General features: G+C 40.1%; 1 protein-coding gene across 1 annotated transcript in view; it reads right to left on the minus strand.

Annotated features, from left to right (window-relative positions):
* Gpr158 (G protein-coupled receptor 158) overlaps nucleotides 1–13516 on the minus strand; it is a 406464-nt gene that overhangs the window by 163713 nt on the left and 229235 nt on the right. The gene's annotated exons all lie outside the window — the stretch shown is intronic.

The raw sequence follows: 13516 nt of genomic DNA on the forward strand, positions 1-13516 counted from the left end.
AGAATTTACAAGAATTTATAACTTACTGACTCACATATAGCTGTAAATAGAGCTATTTAGTTCAAGACACTTGGGATTAGTTCTGATACATCAGAATAAATTAATCAGTGCAAATAATGATGAGAGTGAACATAGTATGTTTCTGAATCTTGAAATACAAATTATTTAAGTGATATTTTCAACCCTCTTCTGATGACACACCACAGGAAGTCTAAGGGAAGTATTTCTTCCCTTAGCCTTTCTTTGCCTAGCATCAAGGATGGCTCCCTTGAATCAACTCAGATCTACATTTAGTTTTATAAAGTAGTCATAATTTGGACAACAGGAATTTCACAAATAACTGAACCTTAGCTTATATAAGCCAAACTCACTTTTGTATATCAAAACTTGTTCCTTCTAATTGCTGTCTATAAAAGGCTTCAAAACCCAAATGGAATTCGAAATCTCCACTCTAACATAAAGACATTTCCATTTCCTCTGGTGTTTGGGCATCATTCCCATTTTTATCCTTCTAGGGTTGCTGCTTCCAGTCACGTTTTTCACTGCTTCTCTTGCAAGATTTATAACAGATCCATAACTGGTCTCTGTACTTCCAGTTTCACACTTTCTGAGCTACCTTCCACACTCTGCTAGGGAGGCTTCTGCAAAGCACAACAGTACCATGCCATTTTCCTCCATAAACCACTGCAGGTTGTGCTATATAGAGACCCAAATTCCATAAGTTAGCATTTAGAACTTTTCATGTTCTAGTCTTAGCAACCTTCCCCCTTCATCAAACACTACAGACGACGTGCCATGCTCCTTCCAGCCAAGCCACTCTCTGAATAAACTGTACTCTTTTTAACTGAGACCTTTACAGATATAGTTTCCTTATCTAGAAACCTCCTATGCATCATTCAACACATTTCAACATCACCTTTTCTAGGAAGAAATTCCTGATGTTCCAATTTAGTATCAAGTTACTTTCTTATAGTGTCCCACACAACCCAAGCTGGCCTTGTCTGGCCTTGAATTTTTTATCACCCTGCCTCCAACTTCCAAATGCTTAGATTATAGGCATATACTACCACCTGGCTTTGTTTTCTCATTTATTATTAATGTTAATGTTCACATTGTGTTTTAAACTAGTCACCTACCTCTGCCTTACTAAATGAACGGATGCATTCCTGATAAGTCTAAACATTGCTTTGTTCTCCCTTTCTACTTCACATTTAATTATTGTCTATGACGTAGGTACAGTCTTCTTCCAAGTTATTAGTATCTATCTTGTCATATGTGAATGGTTTTCAGAGCTCTTACTTAGACACAAAGCAGCAATGTGGTCTCCTTAAGAACAACAGTGACATGGAACTTTTCCATAGTAACTCAGACACTTATATAATATCACTAATGTCCTCTAGTGAACTCCATCTTGACATTTCACTACTTTGAAACTCAATGATATCATGAAAGTTTTTACATTTTCTTTCTGGTTGTGAAAGTGATCATTGGAGATGAGACTCAAATCAACTGCTGACATTTTTTTAATCCACCAGTGAAATCCCACCATTATTACATTGAACATACACTGAGTATATCAATGCATACGTGTTCCTACTTTCAAAGCACTCATTTTTAAGAGCAAGAATATCTAGACTGAGAGTACTTTACCCAAACATGTGGTTCTTAACTACCTTAGCTAGCTTTCCCTCACCAGATGACACTTCCATCTAGTCAGTATATTCCTATGGGTAGAAGTCAGAGATGCTACTTACAACAGGATGACTCTTTTTCACTGAGAAATCATCTTATGCTCAGTGAGAATAGTTAATAAATTCTATAGAAAAACTCTCAAGTTGCACAAAATAAATCTCACCAGGGCTAAAGTTCAGGATGTACATTATTGAAAGTTTTGGATAATTTGAGACCAGAAATATAAGGGATGACAAAGAACTAATTTGTTGGGCCAGGGAAAGAACAGTAGCAACCATCCAAAGAGATGGATGCTACTTAGAGACTATTGATGCAGTAGCATAGGTAGAGAAGAAAAGGGAAGGAAGACAATGTTGAAGTTGTAAAGATCATGCTGGACATCATGCTGGTTCTAGTGAGCCTGGCATAGCACATGAGTCTCTACCATGTCAATGAAAGGTCATAAAAAAAGCTTTGGGGAAAAGATACTACTGTGAAGTGATGGGACTCAATTCAGAAGAATGATGTCTAGTTGTAGCCTAAAGAAGTGCTGATGGGGCATAGTTGCATGCTGGAAGATGCTGCAGCAGTGAAGGGAAGATGTGATGAAATCCTGGACTAGGAAGGCAGCAGTGAGTCAGGGAAGGGGCAGGAGCTTGAGAATAGAAAATTGACAGGATTCTCTGGTACACTGGTGATGAGGACTGAACAGAAAAGATGTATCAAGGATGATGCTGTGCTTCTGACTCTCTGATGCATGCTGAGGCATTCTCCTAGATATCAAAAAATTCAAGCAGATGAACTTTGGCAGAGGAAGGTTGAGACATTGGCTTCAAACACATCAAGTTATAAGCATAGCCATCAGCTGGCAGTCAAAACTCATTCCTGAGGTTTGAGACTAGGTCTGTTCATCCTAAAGTCAGAAGCTTCCTTCCAATCCATAAGAACACAGAAAGTCATAACCACCTGTCACAGTGAGGATTGAATAAGTGTCTAAACAGGCCTACCAGGACATAGGTACCAGGGTATGGGAGTTGTAGAATGAGTTCTGAAGCAGAAAGGGAAGCTACCGTGGGACACAGTAAGACAGAGGCAGGCCTGGTACTGCTGAGAAGCCGCCCCTTTAATGTGGCAGGGTGGTCACAGAGAGTTGGTAGCCAGAGCAAGGACATTGGCAAAACTGGCTTTGGCAAAACATTTCCATAGAGTGATTAAGAAGATAGAGTGGAATGAGAAAACTCTGTGGCTAGAAAGAATCTCTGAGCTCAGAATCACGTTACCTATCGGTGCTGGTAACCTCTACAATGCTTATGCATTCAATTTCTATTGCTGAATATTGCCATAGGTCAGCAATGGGCTTTTTCTAAATTTTGTTTTAAGCTTTTCTGCTCTTATTATGCACCTCACTTCCTCATCCTTATTTTTTATTAAAGAAAAAAAAAGAGGTCAAACATTTTATAAACGAGACTGTGAGCCTATTTTAAATGTGGGTCTGAGAGCTAAAGCTTGACCGTATTACTGAAATGTCAGAAATAATCCTGTCTGTAGAGTGTAGTCTGGAGTGAAGCATGTGCAGCACCTTTAACAGCCCTCAGAGGTGCAAGAAGCAGTACTGTGCTTAAACTTAAGAATGATTTATGACGGAAGGATAAAAAACTTGGAAGTCATGTGAATGAAGAAGTATATTTTAAAGAGGTTTTAGTTTCTCAAAATCATCTGTATTTTTCTATCTCTGAAAATAAGAATAGTGACCTTGCTAATTAGCACTATGAAGATAATTTAAATTTCTTCAAAGAGAGTTTGCAAATCTCAATGTTTTAAAAAGACAGTGAGTATGTTCTTCTCTTGAACTAAATCTTTTGTTAATAAGCTAGTATTGCCATGGCAAATGCATCTCAGACACCACTGCTCACTTGCTTTTAAGGGTCACTGAGATGGAACATGGAAAGCCTTGCTCCACTTCTCAAAATCAGTTCTCTGTCAGCTAATGAGAGAATGGGTGGGAAGATCTCCCCTCTCTTACAGGCTATTGCCGTGCAACCTAGCTCAAAGCATGGTTAATGCTGTCTCTCTATAAACAAATGAACTCCACCTCTCAAGGTTCTGTGGAGGGTTTATTCTGACACAGACTCGGGAGGAGCTCAGCCAGTGTTCAGTCCTCTTTTTCTCCTATCTGTGAATCAGAGACATACATAGATAGTCAGGAGGTAAAAACCGAGATCCAAGACTGAGGTGAAATCCCTGAAAAATCTATCACTTCTAAATATTGCTCCCTAAAAAACCATAGACAGTGGGCATACCATCTGCCCTCGGGGAACCAGATCATTTACTGGCTCTCAGAAGAGATCTTGACTTATGGTCGCAAAGAAGACAAAGAGAGAGGCTTTGTTTCATCAGCTTGTTTCTGAAAATCCTCCGTGGAGAAAGGAAGGCACAGAACTCCTTGCAGCGGCTGTTCTGCTCCAAGAGGAAGCTGCGGTTCAAACTGGGTAGAGAGAGCTGGCTAGAAGACAAAAACCCAGAAGGCCCAACATAGAGAAAGGAATGGATGTACAGGGGCTCTGGGACCTTTGAGGGGATGGCTGCTGGTCTCTGGCATAAGAAACAGAGATTCAGGAAGTTAGAACGCTTCACTAAAGCACAGGGACACACGGCAACCATCCCTGCGAGGAACTGGGATGAGAGACCTAGAGCGGAGGATAGAAAGTGAACTTCGCAGAAGCTGTGTATGGGAGGAAGGAGATGTTCCCTGTAAAGGGTTAACTGAAGATTTCAGGCTTTCCAGGCCATGCTGTTCCTGTTGGAGCTACTCAGTCTGTAGCCAGCCAAGGACAACATGCAGGAAAACAAGACTATGTTCTAGTCAAATTTTATGAATGTTGAGATTTAAATTTCACACCATGAAATATTGTTGTGGTATTGGGCAGTAGGCTCTAAGTTACTGATTTCTGCTATATTAGACTTAAGGAATAGCCTTCTCCCACACATCCCCCCACCTCCCACACTACCCCCAAGCACCCACTCCACCCCCAGCACATCCCTTGCCCCTTTCCCTGGCTTCATCTTTAACTACATGGGCCGAAGTATGGGTCCTGAGCTCGAAGACAGGCTCAAGATGCCATGCAACTGTACTATACCCACTGATGTCACAGAAAATCTGCTGCCTCTGTTGAATTTGGAGGACACTGTCATTTAATGAGGACTGAACCGAGGATTATAAAATCACTCTGGACTATCTTTAAGCATCAGTTTCTCCATTTTTAACTGAAGATGCTAATTACAGTCATTTCCTTCTCCCCTGTGGATTTCTCTAAGCTTAATTAAGGGTCACACATATTAATGCTGTAAATGCCCCCCAAGAAAACTGAATGAATCCTTTTGCAAATCTGCCTTAATAAAAAGAGTAAATGGACAGAAAGTAAAAAGCTATTTACAAATATGTGTAATCCCTTAGACAATAACACGGGTGCCTGTGAATGTTTCCTATCCTTTTCTTGTTTTAGCCTCAGTGGGCCTATTTTAAATGGCAGTCTCACAGTGTCGCCCTGGCTGGCCTGGAACTGGCTATGTACACCAAGTTGGCCCTTCCTGCCTTTTTGCCTGTGAGTGCTAGGATTAAAGGTCTCCAGCTCCATACCCAGGCATCTCTCAGAAACTTCAGTACAGCCTATGTACTTGCTACCTCCAGCAGTGCTTGTGTGTGTGGTAGACTTTCTCACTCCTCCTCTGACAGTGTCTATAACAAGCTTGAGCAATCCCTTCAAGGTTCTCCACTCAAGCCATGTAAGTGATCATATACCAGATCCCAGCCAGAAGTTCTTCAACTTCACACCTCCTCCCTAACTCTTCATTTCTGCCTTATCAACCTCACTGCTTCTGTGGCCACAGATGAGATGCAGACCTTTCCCAGCCCCTGACCAACACCCTGCACTCAGAATGGTTCTCCTCTGTTGTGCTCCCTCCTCTTGTGTGTATTGTTCCATTATTCCCCTGTACTTTCTCATGCTCACCCTACCTCTTAAAACATTTATAAACACTGTGTTATCTTTAAAAATAAAGGGAAGCCTCCCAGACCTCAGGCTCTCTCCCCTTCAGCCACATGACCATATATTTGCTTACCTTAGCAGACACGAAAGGCTTCCAAAAAGAATACTTTCTGTCTATGTGCCTTCTCGTCTCAAGTTCGCCTCTTGCCCTACTCCAATCTGGTTTCTGTTTCTGTAACTGCTTGGCATAGCCTGGAAATGTTACCCATAACTCCTTAATAATCAAACCCTGTAGATGCATTCCCATCTGGAATTGACTGCAAAGGTGAAAGGGTGCAGTCTACATTTTGGGTTGAAAGGGATGATTGTGGATTTTTGTTTGTTTGCTTGGTTGGTTTGGTTTTTACAGATAAATTCAATCACAAACAAAATTCCAATAGGATTCTTGTATTGAAATCAGTTTGCCGTAAATGGTATAAGAAAAGACTGAAAATATCCTAGATGCTTTTAAGAGTATTACCTTGTAAAACTGTGGTGATGAGAACAGTGTGGAGAGTGATGGCTACCAGCTACCACATGCTTTTTAACTCCCACACCCTCTGCTGCTGTTCCCAGCTCTGTGGTTTGGATCTCATCTCTAAACTGCTTTGTCTCCCTCAAAGCCCTCTGCTCTCCTTGACTCACAGCTCTCAGTCTCCTACCTCTCTCCCTTTCTTTTCTTCTAACTACTGCAAAGACTGTTTCAGATGTCTTTTTTTTTTTTTTCTTTTGGTTTTTCGAGACAGGGTTTCTCTGTGTAACCCTGGCTGTCCTGGAATTTACTTTGTAGACCAGGCTGGCCTCGAACTCAGAAATTCGCCTGCCTCTGCCTCCCCAGTGCTGGGATTAAAGGTGAGCACCACCACCGCCCGGCTTTTTCAGATGTCTTATTGATCTAAATAAAGTTCCTGAATTCTCAGTTATTCAGGGTTTCAAGTATCATTGTAAACTCGTTGCATTATATCTTTTTGTGGAAATAGAGAGTTTAGACAATTTGGACCCATATGCTTTTTCTGCTCCCTCAGCCATTATTTAAAACATGTCCTGATAAGTCTCTAGTGAGTCCTGCACTGACAGATCATGTATTCTGTGGTTCAATAGTGTCCCCATTATTGGTTCCCTCTTTCTTTTAAACAGTCCTGTCTCCCGGATTCTGGAATATGACAGCAGGCTGACTTTCTTCTCCTCTCTTTGGCTGCTCCTCAAGTGTTCAAACAGATCTTACATTCTACTTTATGCCATACAGTGGAGAGGCAAGTCCCCCATGCCCTCCTGCTCTCTTCTCTCTGCACCTGTCAGTAATACCATCCCCTCCTCTTGCAGCTCAGTTTCCCATACCTTTGTACGCATGACTTCTAGTTTATGACTTTGTCTTGAGTCCCCATACCTGGCTTCCTGCTCACATTGCTAACTACTTCCCTAGCTGACAGCTCCACTTTGATTTCTTATAAGTAGGTTAGGTCAGATCTGAAACTCAAATTTAAGTGGGACGACTGTATTTCTATTTGCAAAGCTTGTCAAATCTACAACAATCAAGGATGTAGGGATGTGACTTCTACTTGTCTTTTTCTCTGTGAGACTTCAGTCAACTCTCTTTCCAGTGTTCCCTGATTTCCTAATTTTAGTGGGCAGTACTCGGTCCAGTTCTGCAAGCCAAAAGTGCAAGAGCATCATACTTGACTTTTCTCTTTTCCTTGCCCCCTAAATCAGAGTTTTCAGAAACTTCCAAGAATTATTTCTACAAATTCATCTCGTAAATACCCACTGTTTTCCATTCGCAGTGCTACTGAGACCCCTTGCTTGGAATATTCAAGGAACTTAACACTGTCCCCATTTTACACCTGTCAGAATCTACCACAAGATAACTAAAGAAACAACACTAAAGGACCATTAGTAAATAGAATCTCAGTAAATGAAATGATCTGCTCTCCTGTTCCAAATCCTTGTACCAGCTACCTACCTATGCTCATCCTCTCCCCACACTCACCTTCTCACCCCCCCTTTCTATCTATCCTCTGACCTGCAGCTCACAGGATGCTCCAGACTTCTTCGTGTTTTACGACCTTCACTCGTGTGTGTTTTCTTCATGGAGCCCTCACCTCACATCAACTCCATGTGTTTTCCCTCTGTCTTTCCACTGCTGTCCATCCTGGGACCTTGATACTGCCTCAGGGAATAGTGAGTGAATACATGACTTATCCAAGTGTATAATGGTGGCATCCCATTTACTCCAACTGACTTTAGAGTAAAGTGCACATTGACAAACCAGATTTTCTGGATCCACCCTGAAGTCTTTTAAATACTTTTTTTCTGTTATTTTGTGAGTGTGTGTTTGTGTATGTGTATGTGTGTGTTGTTGTTTCTTTTCATTTTATTTTTTAAATTAGATGTTTTCTTTATTTACATTTCAAATGATATCCCCTTTCCTCATTTCCCCTATGAAAACCCCCTATGCCATCCCCTCTTCCATTCCTCACCAAACCACTCACTTCCATTTTCCTGTCCTGGGTTATCAAGCCTTCACAAGACCAAGGACCTCTCCTCTCATTAATGTCCCACAAGTCCATCCTCTGCTACATATGTGGCTGGAGCCATGGGTCCCTCCATGTGTAGTCTTTGGTTGGTGGTTTATTCCTTGGGAGTTTCGGGGGGTGGGGTGGGTTATGTTGGTTCATATAATTGTTCCTCCTATGAGACTGCAAATCCCTTGGGTTCTTTCTCTAGTTCCTCCACTGGGTACCCTGTGCTCAGTCCATTGGTTGGCTGTAAGTATCCACTTCTGTATTTGTCAGCCACTGGAAGAGTCTCTCAGTAAACAGCTATATCAGGCTCCTGCCACCAAGCACTTGTTGGCATCCTCAATAGTGTCTGCGTTTGGTGACTGTATATGGGATGGATCCCCAGGTGGGTCAGTCTCTAAATAGCCTTTCCTTCAGTCTCTGTTGCACACTTTTTCTCTGTATCTCCTCCCATGGGTATTTTGATCCCCCTTCTATGAAGGACAAAGGACTTTAGACTTCCTTCTTCTTGAGCTCCATGTGGTCTGTGAATGGTATCTTGGGTATTTCGACATTCTGGGGTAATATCTACTTATCAGTGAGTACATACCACGTCTGTTCTTTTGAGACAGGGTTAACTCACTCAGGATGATATTTTCTATTTTCATCCATTTGCCTTAGAATTTCATGAAGTCGTTGTTTTTAATAGCTGGGTAGTACTCCATTTTGTAATTGTGCCACATTTTCTGTATTCATTCCTCTATTGAGGGACATCTGGGTTCTTTTTTCCAGTTTCTGGATATTATAAATAAGGCTGCTAAGAACATAGTGGAACATGTGTCCTTATTATATGTTGGATCATCTTCTGGGTATATGCCCAGGAGTAGTATAGTTGGGTCCTCAGGTAATACTATGTCCAATTTTCTGAGGAACCACCAAACTGATTTTGAGAGTGGTTGTAACAGCTTGCAATCCCACCAGCAATGGAGGAGTGTTCCTCTTTCTCCACATCCTCACCAGCATCTGCTGTCACCTGAATTTTTGATCTTAGCCATTCTGACTGTTCTGAGGTGGAATCTCGGGGCTGTTTTGATTTGCATTTCCCTGATGACTAAGAATGTTGAACATTACTAAGTGCTTCTCAGCCCTTCAGTATTTCTCAGTTGAGAATTCTTTGTTTATCTCTATACCACATTTTTAAATAGGGTTCTTTGATTCTCTGGAGTCTAACTTCTTAACTTCTTTGAATATATTGGATATTAGCCCTCTATTGCATGTAGGATTGGTAAAGATCTTTTCCCAACCGGTTGGTTGCCATTTTGACTTATTGACAGTGTCCTTTGCCTTACAGAAGCTTTGCAATATTATGAGGTCCCACTTGTCAATTCTTGATCTTAGAGCATGAGCTATTTAGGTTCTGTTCAGGAAATTTTCCCCTGTGATCATGTGTTCGAGGCTTTTCCCCACTTTCTTTTATATTAGTTTCAGTGTATCTGGCTTATGTGGAGGTCCTTGAATCCCTTGAACTTGAGCTTTGTACAAGGAGATAAGAATGGATCAATTTGCATTCTTCTACATGCTAACTGCCAGTTGAACCAGCACCATTTGTTGACAATGCTGTCTTTTTTCCACTGGATGGTTTTAGCTCCTTTGCCAAAGATCAAGTCCACCATAGTTGTATGGGTTTATTTCTGGGTCTTCAATTCTATTTCATTGATCTACCTGCCTGTCACTGTACCAATACTATGCAGTTTTTATCATGATTGCTCTGTAGTATAGCTTGAGGTGGTAGCTTGTAGTATAGTTTGTAGTATAGCTTGATGGTGATTCTGGCAGAAATTCTTTTATTGTTGAGAATAATTTTCACTATCCTGGGTTTTTTATTAATCCAGATGAATTTGAAAATTGCTCTTTCTAATGCTATTAAAAATTGAGTTGGAATTTTGATGGGAATTGCACTGAATCTATAGATTGCTTTTGGTAGGATAGTCATTTTGACTATATTAATCCTGCCAATCCATGAGCATGGGAGATCTTTCCATCTTCTGAGATCTTCATCAATTTCTTTCCTCAGAGACTTGAAGTTCTTGTCATACAGATCTTTCACTTCCTTAGTTAGAGTCACACCAAGGAATTTTATATTATTTGTGACTATTGTGAAGGGTGTTGTTTCTCTAATTTATTTCTCAACCTGTTTATCCTTTGAGTAGAAGAAGGCTACTGATTTGTTTGAGTTAATTTTATATCCAGTCACTTTGCTGAAGTTGTTCATGAGCTTTAGGAGTTCTCTGGTGAAATTTTAGGGGTCACTTAAGAATACTGTCATATCATCTGCAAATAGTGATATTTTGACTTCTTCCTTTACAATTTGTATCTCTTTTACCCCCGCCCCCCTTTGTTGCCTTGACTAGGACTTCAAGTACTATATTGAAAAGGTAGGGAGAGAGTGAACAGTATTGTCTAGCCGCTGATTTTAGTAGGATTGCTTCAAGTTTCTCTCTATTTTGATGTTGGCTACTTTTTTGCTGTATAATGTTTTACTATGTTTAGGTATGGGCCTTGAATTCCTGATCATTTTAAGACCTTTATCATGAAGGGGTATTGGATTTCCTCAAATGCTTTCTCAGCATCTAATGAGATGATCATGAGGTTTTTTTTCCTTTGAATTTGTTTATATAGTGAATTGCGTTGATGGATTTCTGTATATTAAACCATCTCTGCACCAGTGGGATGAAGCCTATTTGATCATGATGGATGATCATTTTCATATATTCTTGCATTCAGTTTGAGAGAATTTTATTGAGTATTTTTGCATGGATATTCATAATGGAAATTGGTCTAAATTTCTCTTTCTTTGTTGGGTCTTTGTACAGTGTGGGTATCAGAGTAATTGTGGCTTCATAAAACAAACTGGATAGTCTTTCTTCCGTTTCTAATTTGTGGAATAGTTTGGAGAGTGTTGGTGTTAGATTTTCTTTGAAGATCTGATAGAACTCTGCACTAAACCCATCTGGTCCTGGGCTTTTTTTTTTTTTTTTTTTTTTTTTGGTTAGGAGACTAAAATGACTGCTTCTATTTCTTAAGGGGTTATGGGACTGTTTAGATGGTTTATCTGATCCTGATTTAACTTTGGTACATGGTATCTGTCTAGAAAATTGTCCATTTCATCCAGATTTGCCAGTTTTAATGAGTATAGGCTTTTGTAGTAGGATTTTATTTATTTTATTTTTTGATTTCCTCAGTTTCTGTTATTATGTTTCCCTTTTCATTTCTGATTTGGTTGATTTGGATAATATCTCTGTGCTCTCTCATTAGTTTAGCCAATGGGTTATCTATCTTTTTCATTTACTCAAAGAAGCAGCTCCTGGTTTCAATGATTTTGTATAGTTATTTTTTTTTTTTTTGTACTTGCTTTATTTCAGTCCGAGTTTGATTATTTTCTGCCGTCTACTCCTCTTGGATGTATTTGCTTATTTTTGTTCTAGAGCCTTCAGATGTGCTGTCAAGCTTCTAGTGTATGTTCTCTCTAGTTTCTTTTTGGAGGCACTCAGAGCTATGAGTTTTCCTTTCAGCACTCTGTTCATTGTGTCCCATAAGTTTGAGTATATTGTGGCTTCATTTTCATTAAATTCTAAAAAGTCTTTAATTTATTTCTTTATTTCTTCCTTAGCCAAGTTATCATTGAATAAAGTGTTGTTCAGCTTTCACTGTATATATTGTTTTTGTTGTTATTGAAGACCAGCCTTATTCCATGGTGAACTAATAAATCCATTGGATTATTTCAATCTTCCTATATCTGTTGCGGCCTATTTTGTGGCCAATTATATGGTCAGTTTTGGGAAAAGTATCTTGAGAAGCTGAGAAGATGGTGTATTCTTTTGTTTTAGGATAAAATGTTCTATAGATATCTTTTAAATCCATTTTGTTCATAACTTCTGTTAGTTTCTCTATGTCTCTTTAGTTTCTGTTTCTATATTCTGTCCATTGATGAGAGTGGAGTCTTGAAGTCTCCCAGTATTATTGTGTGAGGTACAATGTGTGCTTTGTGCTTTAGTAAAGTTTCTTTTATGAGTGTGAGTGCCCTTGCATTTGGAACATAGATGTTCAGAATTGAGAGTTCTTCCTGGTAGATTTTTCCTTTGATGAATATGAAGTGTCTTTATTTTTTTTTGATAACCTTAGGTTGAAATCCAATTTTATTTGATATTAGCATGTCTACTTCAGCTTGTTTCTTGGGACCATTTGCTTGGAAAATTGTTTTCCATCCTTTTGCTCTGAGATTGTGTCTGTCTTTGTCACTGAGGTTGGTTTCTTGTATGCAGAAAAATGTTGGGTCCTGTTTACATATCCTGTCTATTAGTCTATGTCCTTTTATTAGGAAATTGAGACCATTGATATTAAGGGATATTAAGGAAAAGTCATTGTTGCTTCCTATTATTTTTTTTTAAAGGTTCAGGACAAACTTTTTATTTTTGTTCCTTTTTAATTACAAAACTAACAGCTGTTAGAATTTTTTTCTTTTTTTTTTTTCTTTTCCCAGCTACAAAATACTCTGGGGAGATGCATTATAATTTAAAATATATAATATTGCACAAACAACCAAAAAGTTAATTAAAATAATTACAAAGAGAAAAACCCATCCCATCAAAAAAATTTAGCATTTTGTCCACCCTACCCCCTTCACTGAAGGTTTGCAGTGCCCACAATTCACAGCAACCCTGACCAAGCCCCTTTAAAGGAGTCACTGGTGGATGCCCCAGCACACAGCATCACCAGGGCAGCATCCGCGCAGCACCAGATCTTCATGTAGCCCTCATTGTCTCAGGGTAAGAGCCCCAGGCTGTCTTCGGGAAGGAGGGCCTCTGCAGGAGACAGGAGTCTCAGGATGCTTGCCCCAGCGCATCCCTTCAAGAACACTGAGGAGAAGCTGGCCTGATGATGGACTGTGAGTACTCATCTCTGCTCACTACTTCATATAGCTCAGAGCTGGCTTGTGTCCTAAGCTATGGAAGTCAAGGTAGGTAGCTGCTTGGAGCAGTTATCCTACCAGGCAACACACCGGAGGGCCTGAAAGTGGCTCCCTCCCTTCTCAGGGAGGGAAAGAAATACAAGAGCAGACTCTTGCAGTGGCACAGATGGGCTAAGGACTTGGGTGCATCTGACATAAAAGCCCTGGGAAGGTGTAGGAATATCCCGGCATTGGTTAGAGAAGAGTCAAGGTGTGGTCTTAAGATTCTGAACCCCCAGGACCTTCCCAGGAACGGGAAATGGTTGGGATGGAGAGTCCAGAGAGGCAAATTTCCCAGAGATGAATGTCTCTTT

This window comes from Mus caroli, unplaced genomic scaffold (genome assembly GCF_978045245.1).
Source record: "Mus caroli unplaced genomic scaffold, Mus_caroli_1 scaffold_2, whole genome shotgun sequence".
Lineage (NCBI taxonomy): Eukaryota > Metazoa > Chordata > Mammalia > Rodentia > Muridae > Mus > Mus caroli.